The 15942-nt window shown below is 34.9% G+C and overlaps 2 non-coding genes across 2 annotated transcripts; both read right to left on the minus strand.

Annotated features, from left to right (window-relative positions):
* Nucleotides 1–7506: 7506 nt before the first annotated feature.
* LOC126010481 (U6 spliceosomal RNA) lies at nucleotides 7507–7613 on the minus strand. Its single transcript, XR_007496508.1, has one exon. It is a non-coding gene; the product is annotated as a U6 spliceosomal RNA (small nuclear RNA).
* A 3665-nt stretch (nucleotides 7614–11278) lies between these two features.
* LOC126010168 (small nucleolar RNA SNORA51) lies at nucleotides 11279–11411 on the minus strand. The gene has a single exon (XR_007496299.1). It is a non-coding gene; the product is annotated as a small nucleolar RNA SNORA51 (small nucleolar RNA).
* Between the last annotated feature and the right edge of the window lie 4531 nt (nucleotides 11412–15942).

The following is a 15942-nucleotide window of genomic DNA, read 5'->3' on the forward strand; positions in this document are numbered from 1 at the left end:
CCCCCCCCATGCCTGCCAGGAGTAATTTTTGAGCACGGAGCCAGGAAAAAAAACCCTGCACACTGCCGGATGTGACCCCCCCCCAAAAAAAAAACACACACAAAAAAATAAAAAGAATCTTTCATGAAATCAAAAAAACGGGAACACTTCCAAATAGCTTTTATGAAGCCAACATCACCTTGATACCTAAACCAGACAGAGATGCTACAAAAAAAGAAAATTACAGACCATTATCGCTGATGAATGCAGATGCAAAGATCCTCAACAAAATCCTGGAAAATAGGATTCAATGCCTCATTAAGAAGATCATCCACTATGATCAAGTAGGTTTCATCCCAGGAATGCAAGGATGGTTTAACATCCGTAAATCTATCAACATAATACACAACATCAACAACAAGAAAAATAAAAATCACATGGTCATATCAATAGACACAGAAAAAGCATTTGATAAGGTCCAACATCCATTCTTGATCAAAACTCTCAGCAAGATGAAAATGAAAGGAACCTTTCTCAATATAGTTAAGGCCATCTACACAAGCCATTGGCAAATATTATCTTCAATGGAGAAAAACTAAAAGGCTTCCCTCTAAATTCTGGCACAAGACAAGGCTATCCTCTCTCACCACTCCTATTCAACATAGCACTGGATGTACTCGCTATAGTAATTAGGCAAGAAAAAGATATCAAGGGAATCCAGATAGGAAAGGAAGAAGTCAAGCTCTCACTGTTTGCAGATGACATGATACTCTACTTAGAAAACCCTAAAGACTCTACCAAAAAACTTTTAGAAACAATAGATTTATATAACAAGGTGGCAGTTTACAAAATTAACACACAAAAATCAATGGCCTTTCTATACACCAATAGTAATAAGGAAAAAATGGAAGTTAAGAAAACAACCCCATTCACAATAGTGCCACACAAACTCAAATATCTTAGAATCAACTTGACTAAAAATGTGAAGGACCTATACAAAGAAAACTATAAAACTCTGCTCCAAGAAATAAGAGAGGATACGCGGAAATGGATACACTACCCTGCTGATGGATTGGCAGGATTAACATAATCAAAATGGCAATTTTCCCCAAAGAATTGTACAGATTTAATGCGATCCCTCTAAAGATACCCATGACATTCTTCAAAGAAGTGGATCAGGCACTTTTGAAATTATTTTGGAATAATAAACACCCTAGATTAGCTAAAGCAATCATTGGAAAAAAGAATATGGGAGCAATTACTTTCCCCAACTTTAAACTGTACTACAAAGTAATAGTTATCAAAACAGCAAGATATTGGAATAAATATAGGCCCTCAGATCAGTGGAATAGACTTGAATACTCAGAGAATGTTCTCCGGACATACAATCACCTAATTTTTGATAAAGGAGCAGGAAATCCTAAATGGGGCAGGGAAAGCCTCTTCAACAAGTGGTGTTGGCACAACTGGATAGCCACTTGCAAAATATTGAACTTAGACCCCCAGTTAAAATTATGTATGAAGGTAAAATCCAGATGTATTAAAGACCTCAATATCAGACTGGATACCATAAGATATATATAACAACATGTAGGCAAAACACTCTAGGACATTGAGACTACAGGCATCTTCAAGGAGGAAACTGCACTCCCCAAGCAAGTGAAAACAGAGATTAACAGATGGAAATATATTGAGCTGAGAAGCTTCTGCACCTCAAAGGAAATAGCACCCAGGATACAAGAGTCACCCACTTAGTGGGAGAAACTATTCACCCAATACCCATCAGATAAGGGGCTAATCTCCAAAATATACTAGGCACTGACAGAACTTTACAAGAAAAAAAACATTTAATCCCATCAAAATTGGGGAAAAGAAATGGACAGACACTTTGACAAAGAAGAAATACAAATGGCCAAAAGACACATGAAAAAATGCTCCACATCACTAATCATCAGGAAGATGCAAATAAAAACAACTATGAGGTACCACCTCACACCACAGAGATTGGCACTCATCACAAAGAATGAGAACAAACAGTATTGGAGGGGATATGGAGAGAAAGGAACTCTTATCCACTGCTGGTGGGAATGCCGTCTAGTTCAACCTTTATGGAAAGCGATATATAGATTCCTCTAAAAACTGGAAATCGAGCTCCCATATGATCCAGCTATACTACTCCTAGGAATATTTCCTAGGAACACAAAAAACAATACAAAAATCCCTTCCTTACACCTATATTCATTGCAGCACGATTTACCATAGCAAGACTCTGGAAACAACCAAGATGCCCTTCAACAGACAAATGGCTAAAGAAACTGTAGTGCATATACACAATGGAATATTATGCAGCCGTTGGGAGAGATGAAGCCAGGAAATTTTCCTATACATGGATGTACATGGAATCTATTATGCTGAGTGAAATAAGTCTGAGAGAGAAAAACACACAATGGCCTCACTCATCTATGGGTTTTAAGAAAAATGAAAGACATTCTTGCAATAATAATTTTCAGACACACAAAATAGAGAAGGGCTGGAAGTTACAGTTCACGTCATGAACTCACCACAAACAGGGATGTGTTTAGTTATAGAAATAAGTACATTTTGAACTATCCTAATAATGAGAATGTATGAGGGAAATAGAAAGCCTGTCTAGAGTACGCGTGGGAGTTGGGTGGGGAGGAGGAAGATTTGGGACATTGGTGATAGGAATGTTGCACTGGTGATGAATGGTGTTCTTTACATGACTGAAACCCAAACACAATCATGTATATAATCAAGTTGTTTAAATAAAATATATATAAAAAATTTCACTATCATTTTTTATTGAATAGCACTTCTAAAGTGAAAAATAGCACTACCTGGGAAAAAGACTGCATCAGAAAGCCTAGAAACGACAAGTACTAAGAATATGAACACAAAAATACAATACAAAAAATCCCTTCCTTTCACTTATATTCATTGCAGCACTATTTACCGTAGCCAGACTATGGAAACAACCAAGATGCCCTTCAACAGATGAATGGCTAAAGAAACTGTGGTCCATACACACAATGAAATATTATGCAGTCTTCAGGAGGGATGAATTCATGAAATTTTCCTATACATGGATGTACATGGAATCTATTATGCTGAGTGAAATAAGTCAGAGGGAGAAAGACGCAGAATATTCTCACTCATATATGGATTTTAAGAAAAAAAAAAGACATTCTTCCAATAATTTTCAGAGACAAAAGAGAGGAGGGCTGGAAGTTACAACTCACTTCATGAAGCTCACCACAAAGAGTGATGAGTGTAGTTAGAGAAATAACTACATTGAGAAGTATCCTAACAATGAGAATGAATGAGGGAAGTAGAAAGCCTGTCTAGAGTACAGGTGGGGGTGGGGTGGGGAGGAGGGATATATGGGACATTGGTGATGGGAATGTTGCACTGGTGAAGGGGGGTGCTCTTTACATGACTGAAACCCAAGCATAATCATCATTGTAATCAAGGTATTTAAATAAAGATATTAATTTCAAAAAAAATATGTGGAGAAAAAGAAATCTTCAGAAACTATTGGCTGAAATTAAATTGGCCCAGCCTCTATAAAAAGGCAAGGAGATTTCTGAAAATAACTAAAAATGGAGCAACCTTATGAGCCAACAATTCCACTCATAGGTAGCTTTCCAAGTACATAAAAACACTAATTTTCCAAAGTATTCTCAATAGAAAAGACACATGTATACACACTTGTTCATCGCAGTACCATTTACAATATGGAAAGAACCCAATAGCTGATAAATGAATGAATAAAAGATATGGCATATATACACAATGAAATGTTTATTCAAACATACCAAAAAAATTAAATCTTTCCCTTTGCATCAACATGGATGAAACTAGAAGAGAAGAAGAAAAATATCATATCAGCTCATTTATATATGAAGGCAGTTAAACCAAATAAATGAATAAAAACAAGCAAAACAAGCCTGTGGACTTAGGAAACAGAACTTAGAGAAGTGGGAGGAAGAGATGTTAAAAAGAAGATTTCAATCATGGAGGATTATTGGTATTTTGCTGTGATTGTGGTGTGACGACATAATTTTAATAGAAATGAAGCTTGTTTTAAAATTATATAGTATGCAAATTTTATCAGTATAAATAAGTAAATATCAAAACAATTTTAAAAAACAATTATGGGACATCAGAGCAGCTGATATACATTCTCACTTTCTGTAACTTTCCTTTTTTCCTTTCTTCAAAGTAAATCTATTTAAGTTCTCACCTCAATTCTTTTAAATTATAAGAAATTATCATCTCAAAAAATACTACTTACTTGGAACTTGTCCATCACACTTTAGAGTAAATAAATACTCTGAAATTGTGAACTATTTTGTGAAATAGTATAAAAAACTTCTATATGGTAAGCAGGACATGTCTCCAGCACCTACCAGTACAACAAATGAAGAATTTCCATTGACAAGATAGGCATCACATGGAGACAATTTAATGGAGTAGTTGCCAGAAAAGTGATCAGAGATTTTATAATTCATCCTTTACTCCAAGTTTGCTCTATGATGAGTGCAAGCACAAACCAATAAGAGAGATACAGAGATATGATGATATCTTCCAGGAGAAAAGTTTTTGGACATAATCCTTGGGCAAAATTCATATAACCCATCTGCCTCCTAAGCTGATTTTTTCAGCATTTGATGCACATAATCATAGCCAGAAATTTCAAGGAGAAGAAAAGAGCATGAGGGAAGGGATATAGTATAGTGGGTAGGGCATTTACCTTGCACATAGCCAACCTGGGTTTGATCCCTGGCACTCTATATGGTCCTTGGAGCCTGCCAGGAGTGGTTTCTAAACAAGTAGCCCCTGAACACCACCGGGTTTTGCCCAGAAACAAACAAACAAAATAACATAAAGTATTTAGCTTTGACTTTTGAACAGATGTAATGCCAGTTCTTCATCCCTGGCTGAAGATAGGCCCATGTCCAAGAACTTCAAATTTTTCATATCTCCATACTTCATTTCTTTTTATTTATTTATTTATTTATTTATTTTGGTTTTTGGGTCACACCTGGCAGCACTCAGGCATTACTCCTGGCTCTACACTCAGAAATCGCTCCTGGTAGGCGCAGGGGATCATATGGGATGCCATGATTTGAACCATCGTCCTTCTGCATGGAAGGCAAACGCCTTGCCTCCATGCTATCTCTCTGGCCCCTTCATACTTCATTTCTATCAATAGAATTGTACTGTCACTCTGGCCCCAGATAAATTCTGCTTTTTTAAGGCAAGGAAAATTTGAACTTGGGTAGACCACTTGTTAGGCCTGAGCACTGCTAGATGTGCCATTTCTTCCCTCCAAAAAAAAAGGAAAAGTAGAATTTTTCTATTAAGTTATTTTTGCGCCTGGAATGTTAAAAAATATTTCCATTTAAATTATTGGTAGTTTCATTCCCAGAGTCAAAAAAAAAACAATATCCCATATTATAACAGAAAGTTTTTATGTTAAGATAGTAGAGGAAATATGCAATAAAACTTAGAGAAAGGTAAAATTTATTACATACTGAACTAATTCAAAAAGTAACAAGGAGAGGAAAGAAACTTGTAGAATTCATTTTCGCAAAACCAAACAAAATATATTAACTGGAACTTGTGACCTTAACTATTTCAAAAGGAAAAAAAGGAAGTCAACATCTCAGTTGACAATTTTGCTTGGAAGCCTATCAAAAACTTTTAACTTGGTTGGTACACATGTTTTCTGCCAATGGAAATTGTGCAATAATTCTTACAGATTAAAATATTCTCAGCAACTACATTCCCTTTGAAAAATAAACTTTACAGTTGGTGTATTGAAATATTTAAGAATATCTCAAATATATTTATTGACTAGATGCCTGTTTAAAAATGTCAGTTACATTTTCGAAGTTGCTATTTTTGGAGCATTGACATTAAAGAATCAGAAATTCATTATTCAAAATATATTAGACAAGTTAATAGTCTCTAATACATTAAAAATAAAAATGTTTATAAGACTAAGAATTCTGAAAAGTAATTAAACTATTTCCTGTTAATCTAGAAATTGATCTCTGGCTCTGCTGTGTAAGTCCAAGGCATTGGAAACAAAATTAGGACACATTATTCTGGTATAGGAAATAATATTTCATTACCAATGGACTAAATAAACAAAACAAAAAACCAAGGTATGAAAACAAGATTCATTTTTTAAAAAACTCCAAATGGATGATAAACATGAAATGATATTATGCAGGCTACCCCAAGCAGTAGTACTCAAGGGCTCACTCTATGGTGCTCTGTGAAGGAAACGCACTGCTAGAAATTGAATAAATTTAGCCCTATACAATGCAAATGTCTTATTAACCCCCTGTACTATCAGGACCAAAAATCATATTTCTTAGAAGTTAGAGATTCTATACTCAGACAACCTAGAAACAGGTCTAGTTGTCACTTTCTAGCTATGTGGCCTTGAATATGTCACTGATTTTCTTATTTGGGGGGAGCATTGGGTCACATTAGGCAGCACTTAGGGGGTTACTTTTGGTTCTGTGCTCATCAGAAATAGCTCCTGGAAGCCTCGGGAGAACATATGGGATGCCAGGAATGAAACCAGGATCCCTTTGGTGTTGGCTCTGTGCAAGGCAAATGCCCTACCACTGTGCTAGCACTCCGGCCCTGATTTTAAGACTTAGTTTCACCTGTAAAGTATAGCTAGATGATCAAATATTATAACTTATAAGAATAATGTCAAGAGTAAAAAAACAATAATTTTAAGAAAATTAGCAATTATTCCATGGTATATTTATGCAGTAAGTTTTGGTTGTTATTACCATTTTCAGAAAACAGTCTTGACAGCAATCTGTAATACACATTATAAAATTTTTATAAAGGCATTGGTAATAAGACAATATTTATGACTATTGGAAAGAAAATAAAAAAGTCGCAAACATATATACAATCAGTGTATGTATATTGATTCTGATTCCTAGAAAATATAAGGGTGAAGAAATAAAGTAGGCTATAATGAAGAAGAAAGGCAAATTATTTTTACTGCAATGTTGCCAAACTTGTCAAACTTGTAATAGTACGAAAGTTTTTGCTTGCATATTTATCTACTTTGGTTTATAATTTGATTTTATTTATGATATATTAAGATGTTACAATGAATTAAAATGTCTGATATTGATATAAAAACTTATTACCCACCACCACCAAAGTTTTCATAATTCTCCACCACTGTCTTTATATCCCTTTTAGTCTTGTCATTCCCTCTTTCTCTCCCTCTCTGCTTGGCAAAAGATTCTATATTCCAATATCAAGGGTTTGTCATTCTTCAATACAGTATATTCTTATTTTCACTATACTTCACAGATGAATGTGATTATTTTTCATTTGTTGTCACCCCTGTGACAATTTTACTTAAGCATGATATCCTCCAATTCTATCCATATTGCAGAAAGATGAACTATTTATTACTGTTGCATAGTATATCATTGTGTATATGTATCATAACTTTTTTTTAATATGGAACACTTCATGAATTTGCGTGTCATCCTTGTGCAGGGGCCATGCTAATCTTCTCTGTATCGTTCCAATTTTAGTATATGTGCTGCCGAAGCGAGCACTGTATCATAACTTTTTAATCCATTTATCTGCAGTTAGACATTAGAGATCTTTTCATCATCATTACATTCTTTCCTTATAACTATATAAAATAAATTGTTCACTTGACAAATCAAAGATACAATAAAAAAATCAATTAAATATATAAAGAAAAACACATCACGTTTGTGTGAATATTCTTTCTCAGTAATAAAACATTAATAAGTTTCATTCTATATCTATTTTTTTTAGTTTTAAACATGCCCATCAGAGCTTATGGATTACCCCTGGTACTGCACTCAGGGATTACTCCTAGAAATACATAGGGGAACCATATAGGTTTGCCAGGGATTGAAACAGGGTTCACAGCGTACAAGGCAAGCACCTTCTCCATTGTACAATCGCTCTGCCCCCTCCCTTAGATCTTTAAATTAAATTTATATGTAATAGAAATTATGTTATCTCGTTTCTGTACTATGTTATATTTCATTGTATTTGCTTTGTAAAATTACTTTTTTAAAAATTATTTTTTTATCTGTCTACATTTTCCATTTGAAATCTTCCCGTAGATTTTATTCCTCTAGCTTGATCAAACTAACTTCATCCATTATGGTGAGAGATTTCCCAGGCTCACAGTCTTTTAAAAATTAAAGTAAAACAAAATAATACTGTTAAAAAGTAGCCATTGAGTTGTGGAATAAAAACTAGTCCAGTCAAGAAGGCTGACTTGTGCCATATTGAGACCTGGCTGCAAATCAATTTTGTCATCTGCAAAGCATAAGAATGCTGAAATCATAATATGGGAAAAACATGTCACTTCCAAATTGCTGTTTTGTTAATTTTTGAAACAACTTTTTTCTCGTGGTTTCTATTACAGTAATTCCTGACCTTATAGAGACCTTTCTTTGTCTCATCCAAATCTAGTAAGGGCAAGACTCTCTGGATCAGCTCTCAAACAGTACCTCTCCTACGTTCAATATTGCATCATGTAAGGAAGGCTACATAAAAAGACATGGTTTAAAGAGATGAAGATTGGTTATATTTTTAAAGGGGATCAAAGTTCTTTAACTCATCTTTATAGGAAGGAATAACTTTAAGCCAGAGGGGTTAGTTTTCTCTTTACTTGCACTGATATTCTTCAAATCAAAAGAGACAAGAATGGAAAAATGTGGTAAAAATAAGGCCAGCAATGGAAGATGAAAAGACAAGAGTAAATTACCTTTGACCTCAATCTAAAATAAAAATAATTTCCCAGAATTTGGAGATTAATAAATATAAAAGAAGAGTGAACAAGCATTTATAATATTTTAAGTATAGTCCCCCAAAGATTCACATGCTTGAAATTTTTGAGATTGAACATATTATTCCAACTTGATAATAAAACGGTACTAGGTTTAAGTAATATGAGCTATTGACTAAGTTGTCTCCTTTCTCCTTCCTTGACATATACAACCAAATACATATCTGTATTCACATTTACACATACACTTCCAATGATGATCTTCAATTTCTTTCATTTAGTGAAGGGTAGGATCTAATGGCAATGTCTAGAGGCCTGGTCTTTCATTCCTTAGAAACTCTAGATATGAAATAATTAATTCTAACAGCATTTGAGGATTTGAAAACAGGATTTTGGATACAATTTTACCAATACAATAAATATCACCAACAAAGTCCCCTCAAAATACTCCCTCCTATAATTATTGGCTTTTTATATTGGATTTTAATAATTAGTTGCTAGAGGATTTAAACTTATCTATGAAGACGTCTAATTTTCTAAAGCTAAGAAGCCCTAATAGCAACTGAGAGTGTTCCACAGAATGCCTTCTTCCCCAAATATTTATTTTCAATATCCCCAGGGAATGGCCTAAGAAGTACAAGCTGTCCTCATTTGAATCATTAAAAGTGTTAAATTATCCACCATACTTGCTTTCATGGTTGATGTAATCTGAGAATGTTTCCTAAAATAATAAATAAGGTTGTTTTAAAATTAATTAGCTAATACAGAACATTTTGACTTCTTATATGTCTTAAGATCCAAAAATTGTTGATGCCCAATTGCTGTCAACAAGACAGAATTAAAAAATTTATGAAAAACTTGAAAAGTTTTCTTTGGCTCCCTCCAAATGTCACAGTGCTACACTTCGTTTCTTTGAGAAGACCCTTTAGTACTCAAATTCCCCATTAGACCTCCCAGGAGACACAAAACATCCAGGTAGTGTCCTCTTTTGACTTGCTCATTCCACGCAGGAATCACAGCCTAAGACCTTGTTTTACACTCAAATAAAGCAATCTTTATTTGAGGATTTCTTTATTTGAGGAGCCACAACCAGAGATACTCATGGAAAACTCCTTGCTTTGCATTTAGGAGTTATTCCTGGTGGTACCTGGTGGACCATGTGGGATGCCAAGAATCGAACCATGCTCAGTCCTGTGCAAGGCAAGCTCTCTATCCACTGTACCCTTGCTATGGCTCTTTTACACTCATTTCTGGCCTTCGGTTTTACTGGGTTGGGTCAGGTTTATTTGAGGAGGACTCATTGGCTAGTGCCAGGTTCTACCCTTAGTGCTATGCTTGTGGGTTGTATCTGGTGGTTCTTGGAGGGCCATTTTGTGTAGGAGATGGAATCTAGAACACTTGCATGTAAAGCACACACGCAACTCTTTGAGCTATTTTTCTGGCTAATCAAAAATTGACTTGTTATATATTTTACTCTTACCAGATTCAGTTTCAGCCTGAAAAATCCATTACTAAGAAGTTAATGTGTTGTTTTATTACTCACTGGTTTTATTTGTAATATTAAACACTAGTACATTAAAAACAAATTTAGTCTCCATGTCTGCATCCAGTCAGCTCCACAAAACTGTTTCAATTCTCAAAAGAGATGTAAAGCAAGCCGTGAAAAATTATGGGTACACTGGCCACACAGGTGAAAGCTGGCAGTTTGGGGAGGAGGGAATGGGTCAAGTCCCCACCCTGCTGATGCCATGCCAGCTGCATCCACCACCCATAATCACCATTTCATCAATGGCCATGCTTCACCACTAATCTATGACTCTCTCTAGAGACACCAAACTCTATTATAATCAGAATTTGTGCTGACATCACCAGAATTTTTTTTGAGGGAGTGCTGGCACTTTCCCCCACTCTGGCCTTCTTGTACTTCTGGAAGGCCTGGCAGCTGAAAACACATTCCATGAAATCACTTTCCACAGTATCAACCATAGTGCTTGAAATTCTTAAAGCACATGGTTGCAAACAATTACATTAATTTTTAAAAAATTGATTTCTTTAGAAGGCTTGAGTGATGGTGCAGCAGTAGGGCGTTTGCCTTGCACGTGGTTGACCCAGTTTGATCTCCAGGCTTCCTATATGGTCCCCTAAGCCAGGAGCAATTTTGAGCACATCGCCAGGAGCATAACCGGGTGTGGTCCAAAAAATGTTTTATTTAAAGACTGTAATTTACAAGGTTGTTCATAATGCAATGTTGGGATTATTTTTCACAGCAACAGAGTTGTTCATGATTCTATTATCCTAGTAGGAGCATGCCAATTTAGATGCCAACTTGTAATTGAAACCTCTTAACAACAACAACAAAAAAAACCAGAAATAAATAAAAGTAACGAGAAGATCAACTAGCAACAAGAGCGTTAGTAAACCTGACAATGACTTAATGGCCTCATTTTTTTTTGTCCCTCAATTCACAATACAGACCAGATAAAGGGCCTGTGTTGAGATGTATATGGGGTGCATTTACTGTACCTCCTCTTTCTATAAAGTCAGTGTAACAAACACAGCCTGTGGTAAGAATTGGGAGGCCTTATCTTTTTTTTATTTTTTAATATGTATATATATAAAATCCTTCACCAGTGCAACATTCCTATGACCAATATCCCAAGTGTCCTTCCTCCCCACCCAACACAGGCTTGTACTTTAGACAGGTTTTCTATTCCCTCATTCAGTCACATTTTATTATGATAGTTCTCAGTGTAATTATTTCTGTGACTGCACTAAATGATCCCTGTGGTGAGCTTCATGTCGGAAGCTGGACCCTGCAGCGTTCCTCTATTTTGTCTCTGAGAATCATTACACAAATGTTTTTCATTTTTCTCAAAACCCATAGATGAGGGAGACCATTCTGTGTTTATCTCTCTCCCTCTGATTTATTTCACTCAGCATAATAGATCCCATATACATCCATGTATAGGAAAATTTTATGACTTCATCTCTTATGATGGCTGCATAATATTCCATTGTGTATATGTACCATAGTTTCTTTAACCATTCATCTATTGAGGGACATCTAGGCTGTTTCAGAGTCTGGCTATCGTAAATAACATTGCTTTGAATATAGGTGTGAGAAAGGGATTTTTGTATTGTATTTCTGTGTTTCTAGGATATATCCCTAGGAGTGGTATAGCTGGATCATACAGGAGCTCAACTTCCAGCTTTTGGAGAAATCTCTATATCTCTTCTACATCAGGAAGAATGAGAACAAGCAGTGCTGGCAGGGATGTGGAGAGAAAGGAACTCTTATTCACTGCTGGTGGGAATGCCGTCTGGTCCAACATTTGTGGAAAGCGATATGGAGATTTCTCCAAAATAATGTCCTCATTTTGAGATACTATAATTTTTACAAATTTTCTTATTCGTGTACTCTTCTTTCTTCTTATTTTCTTTCTTTCTCTTTCTTCTTTCTTTTCTTCCTTCCTTCCTTCTTTGTTTCTTTCTTTCAATAATTTCACTCCCACTTACCTGGATACAAATGATCAACGATGTAAAACATAGTCTTTAATTTAAATAAAGTAGTTTGTGTGTTAAATTTTTTTTACAACATTCCAACCTTGAAATTTGGAAAAAATGTATTAGCTTAGTATTGCAAATAATAATAATTAAAAAAAGTCTGATAAGAGTTCTGATATCTTGGGCCCGGAGAGATAGCACAGCGGCGTTTGCCTTGCAATCAGCCGATCCAGGACCTAAGGTGGTTGGTTCGAATCCCGGTGTCCCATATGGTCCCCCGTGCCTGCCAGGAGCTATTTCTGAGTAGACAGCCAGGAGTAATCGCTGAGCACCGCCGGGTGTGGCCCAAAATTCAAAAAAAAAAAGAGTTCTGATATCTCATGGCAGGCCACAGATGGTTAGGGAAAGAGAAGACACAGCCTTGTTGGAGTTCAACTTCCTGAGCTATTGTCTAGAGCTAAAAAGAGAAGCAGGCAGGGGACCCATTTGTATCATTTTAATACGGTTGTATTTTTGACACATGATATTTTAGTCGCCTTTTCTCAATTAAGCTGCTTTTGGGTGCTGCTTTCTGTTCTTAGGGTTTGCTTAATTCTAGAGCTCACTTCACACAATAAGGTAGTTGACCAAATGTTATCTTTAGAGGGAGAATATCCTTGACATTCAACCATGGTATTAGCCTTAGATATAACCGATATGCTCATTTTATCCTGGAGCATGTCTATCTGAAGCTGTATATATCCTTATAGGCTGTTTATTATCTGACTCCTCAACTAGAACTCTGAACTACACAGATCAACAGTTAGGACTTTGATTTCTTCCTGAGGGAAATATGTGCCATATCAAGACCTGAGACATGGAAAAATATTTAACTAGATTTTATTTGACTGGAGGACTGTAGCTCTTACATCATTATCCTGTAAATTAAGGGGAACATCAGGCATATATTCAGATGTAGTCACATGGTACCTAGTCTACTGACTAGTGTAGTAGTGGAATTTTGTTCAAGTAATGTTTTCTTAAATGGTATCCTCTACTAGTGTAGGGTTTTGGAGGGTTGTATAAAGAAATATTGGGACCAGAGCAGCAGCACAGCAGGTAGGGTATTTGCCTTGCATGTGGTTGACTCAGGTTCTATCCCTGGCATCTCATTTGGTCCCTTGAGCATGCCAGGAGTAATTTCCGATTGCAGAGCCAGGATTAACCTCCTGAGCACCGCCAAGTATCACCCCAAAACCAAAATTTAAAAACTAAAAAAAAAATATTGGTAAGGTATTTGTTTTATTGAGTTATTTTTCAATGATATTCAAACCATTGTCTTTAGGCTCATAAGGTCTCATTTGATAAATATGCTATAAATCTTCAGGATATTCTTTGGATGTGATTTCCTTTGTTAATCTTTCAAATTTCAATATTCTTTATCATTGGCTTTTGGTGCTAGAGCATTATATGTCTCAAACTCAACTATGAATAACTTTGTAAATGATGTGCTCTAATAAATTTTTAAAATAAAAAATTTAATAAGTTGCAATATTTTTCCACTAAATACTTTGCCAGTGTTGGTGACCAAGTAATTTTCCAAAGTATATATTTCAATGCCTCAGCAAAAACTGTAATATGTATTAAGCACACAGTGCCATGAAGGATGAAGGTTAAGGGTAGCCTGAAATATGCTTTGAACTAACCCTTTTTCTCAGTATAAGGAAGAGAAATTATTTATGGGCATAATTAAAGAACATAGAAATATAATTTCACATCCTGCATTTTTTCTTTAATTTTTCTTAACTAGTCAAGATCCGATCTTTCAATTTAGGAGAACCTCTGACTATATTATAGTTGGAGGACAAGGGTCTGACCTCAGAAAAAGAGAAAATAATCTGGATGCTTAGACCTGAATATTCTCACAACTTTAAAGAATTTTCATAAACAAAGTAAAGAAGGATTTAGTATGAAAATCTTATTTAGAAATCAAGGGTAAACCAGGAACTTTTAAATTATTTATCTCTTAAGCATTTAGGAACAGTAATAGTAACAATGGAGGCAAATAAGATCTCTAAGTGAATCATTTGGTCTTTTTACTCAACAATAAATTTTATTGTTTTATAATTGCTCCTTTCTTATTGTGCTACTTCCGCACAGTACCTAAACAATATATCTTTGAGTTTATCGCCATTTCATATATTAAATTTCTCTAGTTTTTAGATTTTTAATGAGCTTTTAAAATAATTTACTCTTTATCTGCTTCATGCCACCAAAATTCTAAGCCTCTGACAAGTGGAACTTAGATCACTAGAAATCCAGAGATTTTAATAGTGATTAAATCAAAATTATATCCATGAAACATTTAAGCTTAGTCAATGGAAACCTTTCAAGACATGCTGTTTTCCCAAAGGGCACCACCTGCAGAGTTGTCTTGCTTGTGAAATATGAGGGCCTTACAAAAGCAATATTATAATAAACTATCAATAGAAACATACAAAAATAAAAATAGGCATTTAATATAAATATTTGGAGACATTAATACTCAACTTTCAAAAACAAATAAATAAATTACTAAGAATAAAGGTGCCAAAAAATTAGCCCAATGGTCTGAGTGTATTTTGACTTTTTTTGCAAGAGAGGGGCTCAAGATAAATCCCTGGCATCCTGGCATGATTCCCAAATTCTTTCAGGAGCAATCACTGAGAAAAGAAACAGAAGCCTCTGAGCAACACTATGGATGACCACAAAACAGAGACAAACAAACAAACAAACAAACAAACAAAAGAACATTTAGCAGGGATAATATTAAAAATATTAAATTAAATTTAAAAATTAAAGTAAATTTAAATATTAAATATTAAAAGTCCAACTATATTTAGCAGGTATTATATTATTGTATTTAGCAAAAAATAATCATCTCTTCATGTGTATATGAAAGATTATAATAATCCATGTAATAATAATTATAAAAGCCTATATTAATAAGCCATAATAAGCCAAATACTAATTTATAAAGCAAATTTTAGAGGAGCTGAAGATACAGAACAGCAGATTAGGTGCTTATCTTGTACATAGCTGATTTAAATTCAATTCTAACATCCTATATCATCTGCCAACCACCACAACAGATAATTCTGAGTGCAGGGCCAGGAGTAACTAACCCCTGAGTATTGCCATGTGTGGCCCCAAAACCAAAATCAATAAATAATAATAAACTATCAGAAATGTAGAAGGAAAACAATAACACATAATAATGTTTTCAATCAAAACTGAATGAAATTAGGTGCAAAACGATAGTACAAAGGTTGCTTGCCTTGAATGAGGGCAAATCTGTAGCACTATAATTTCCCTCAGCACCACATTTTTACTTAGCCCCGTTAGATGTGACCTCAACTCCAAGCATAATGGTGAATGTGGTCCTGGGCACTACCAGCTGTCAGACAAATATGCCCCCAACAAAAAAGTCAGATGAAAGTAGAAATCACTAATATGACAAAATAGAATAGCACATATATTTGGAAATGAAACAACACTTCCCTGAATAACAATTGAGTTGATGACAAAATAAAAAGGAAAACAAATATTTTTAAATGAAGATAAAAAATATATATAATTTGTGGTTGAAG

The sequence above is a fragment of the Suncus etruscus genome, chromosome 5 (assembly GCF_024139225.1).
Source record: "Suncus etruscus isolate mSunEtr1 chromosome 5, mSunEtr1.pri.cur, whole genome shotgun sequence".
Lineage (NCBI taxonomy): Eukaryota > Metazoa > Chordata > Mammalia > Eulipotyphla > Soricidae > Suncus > Suncus etruscus.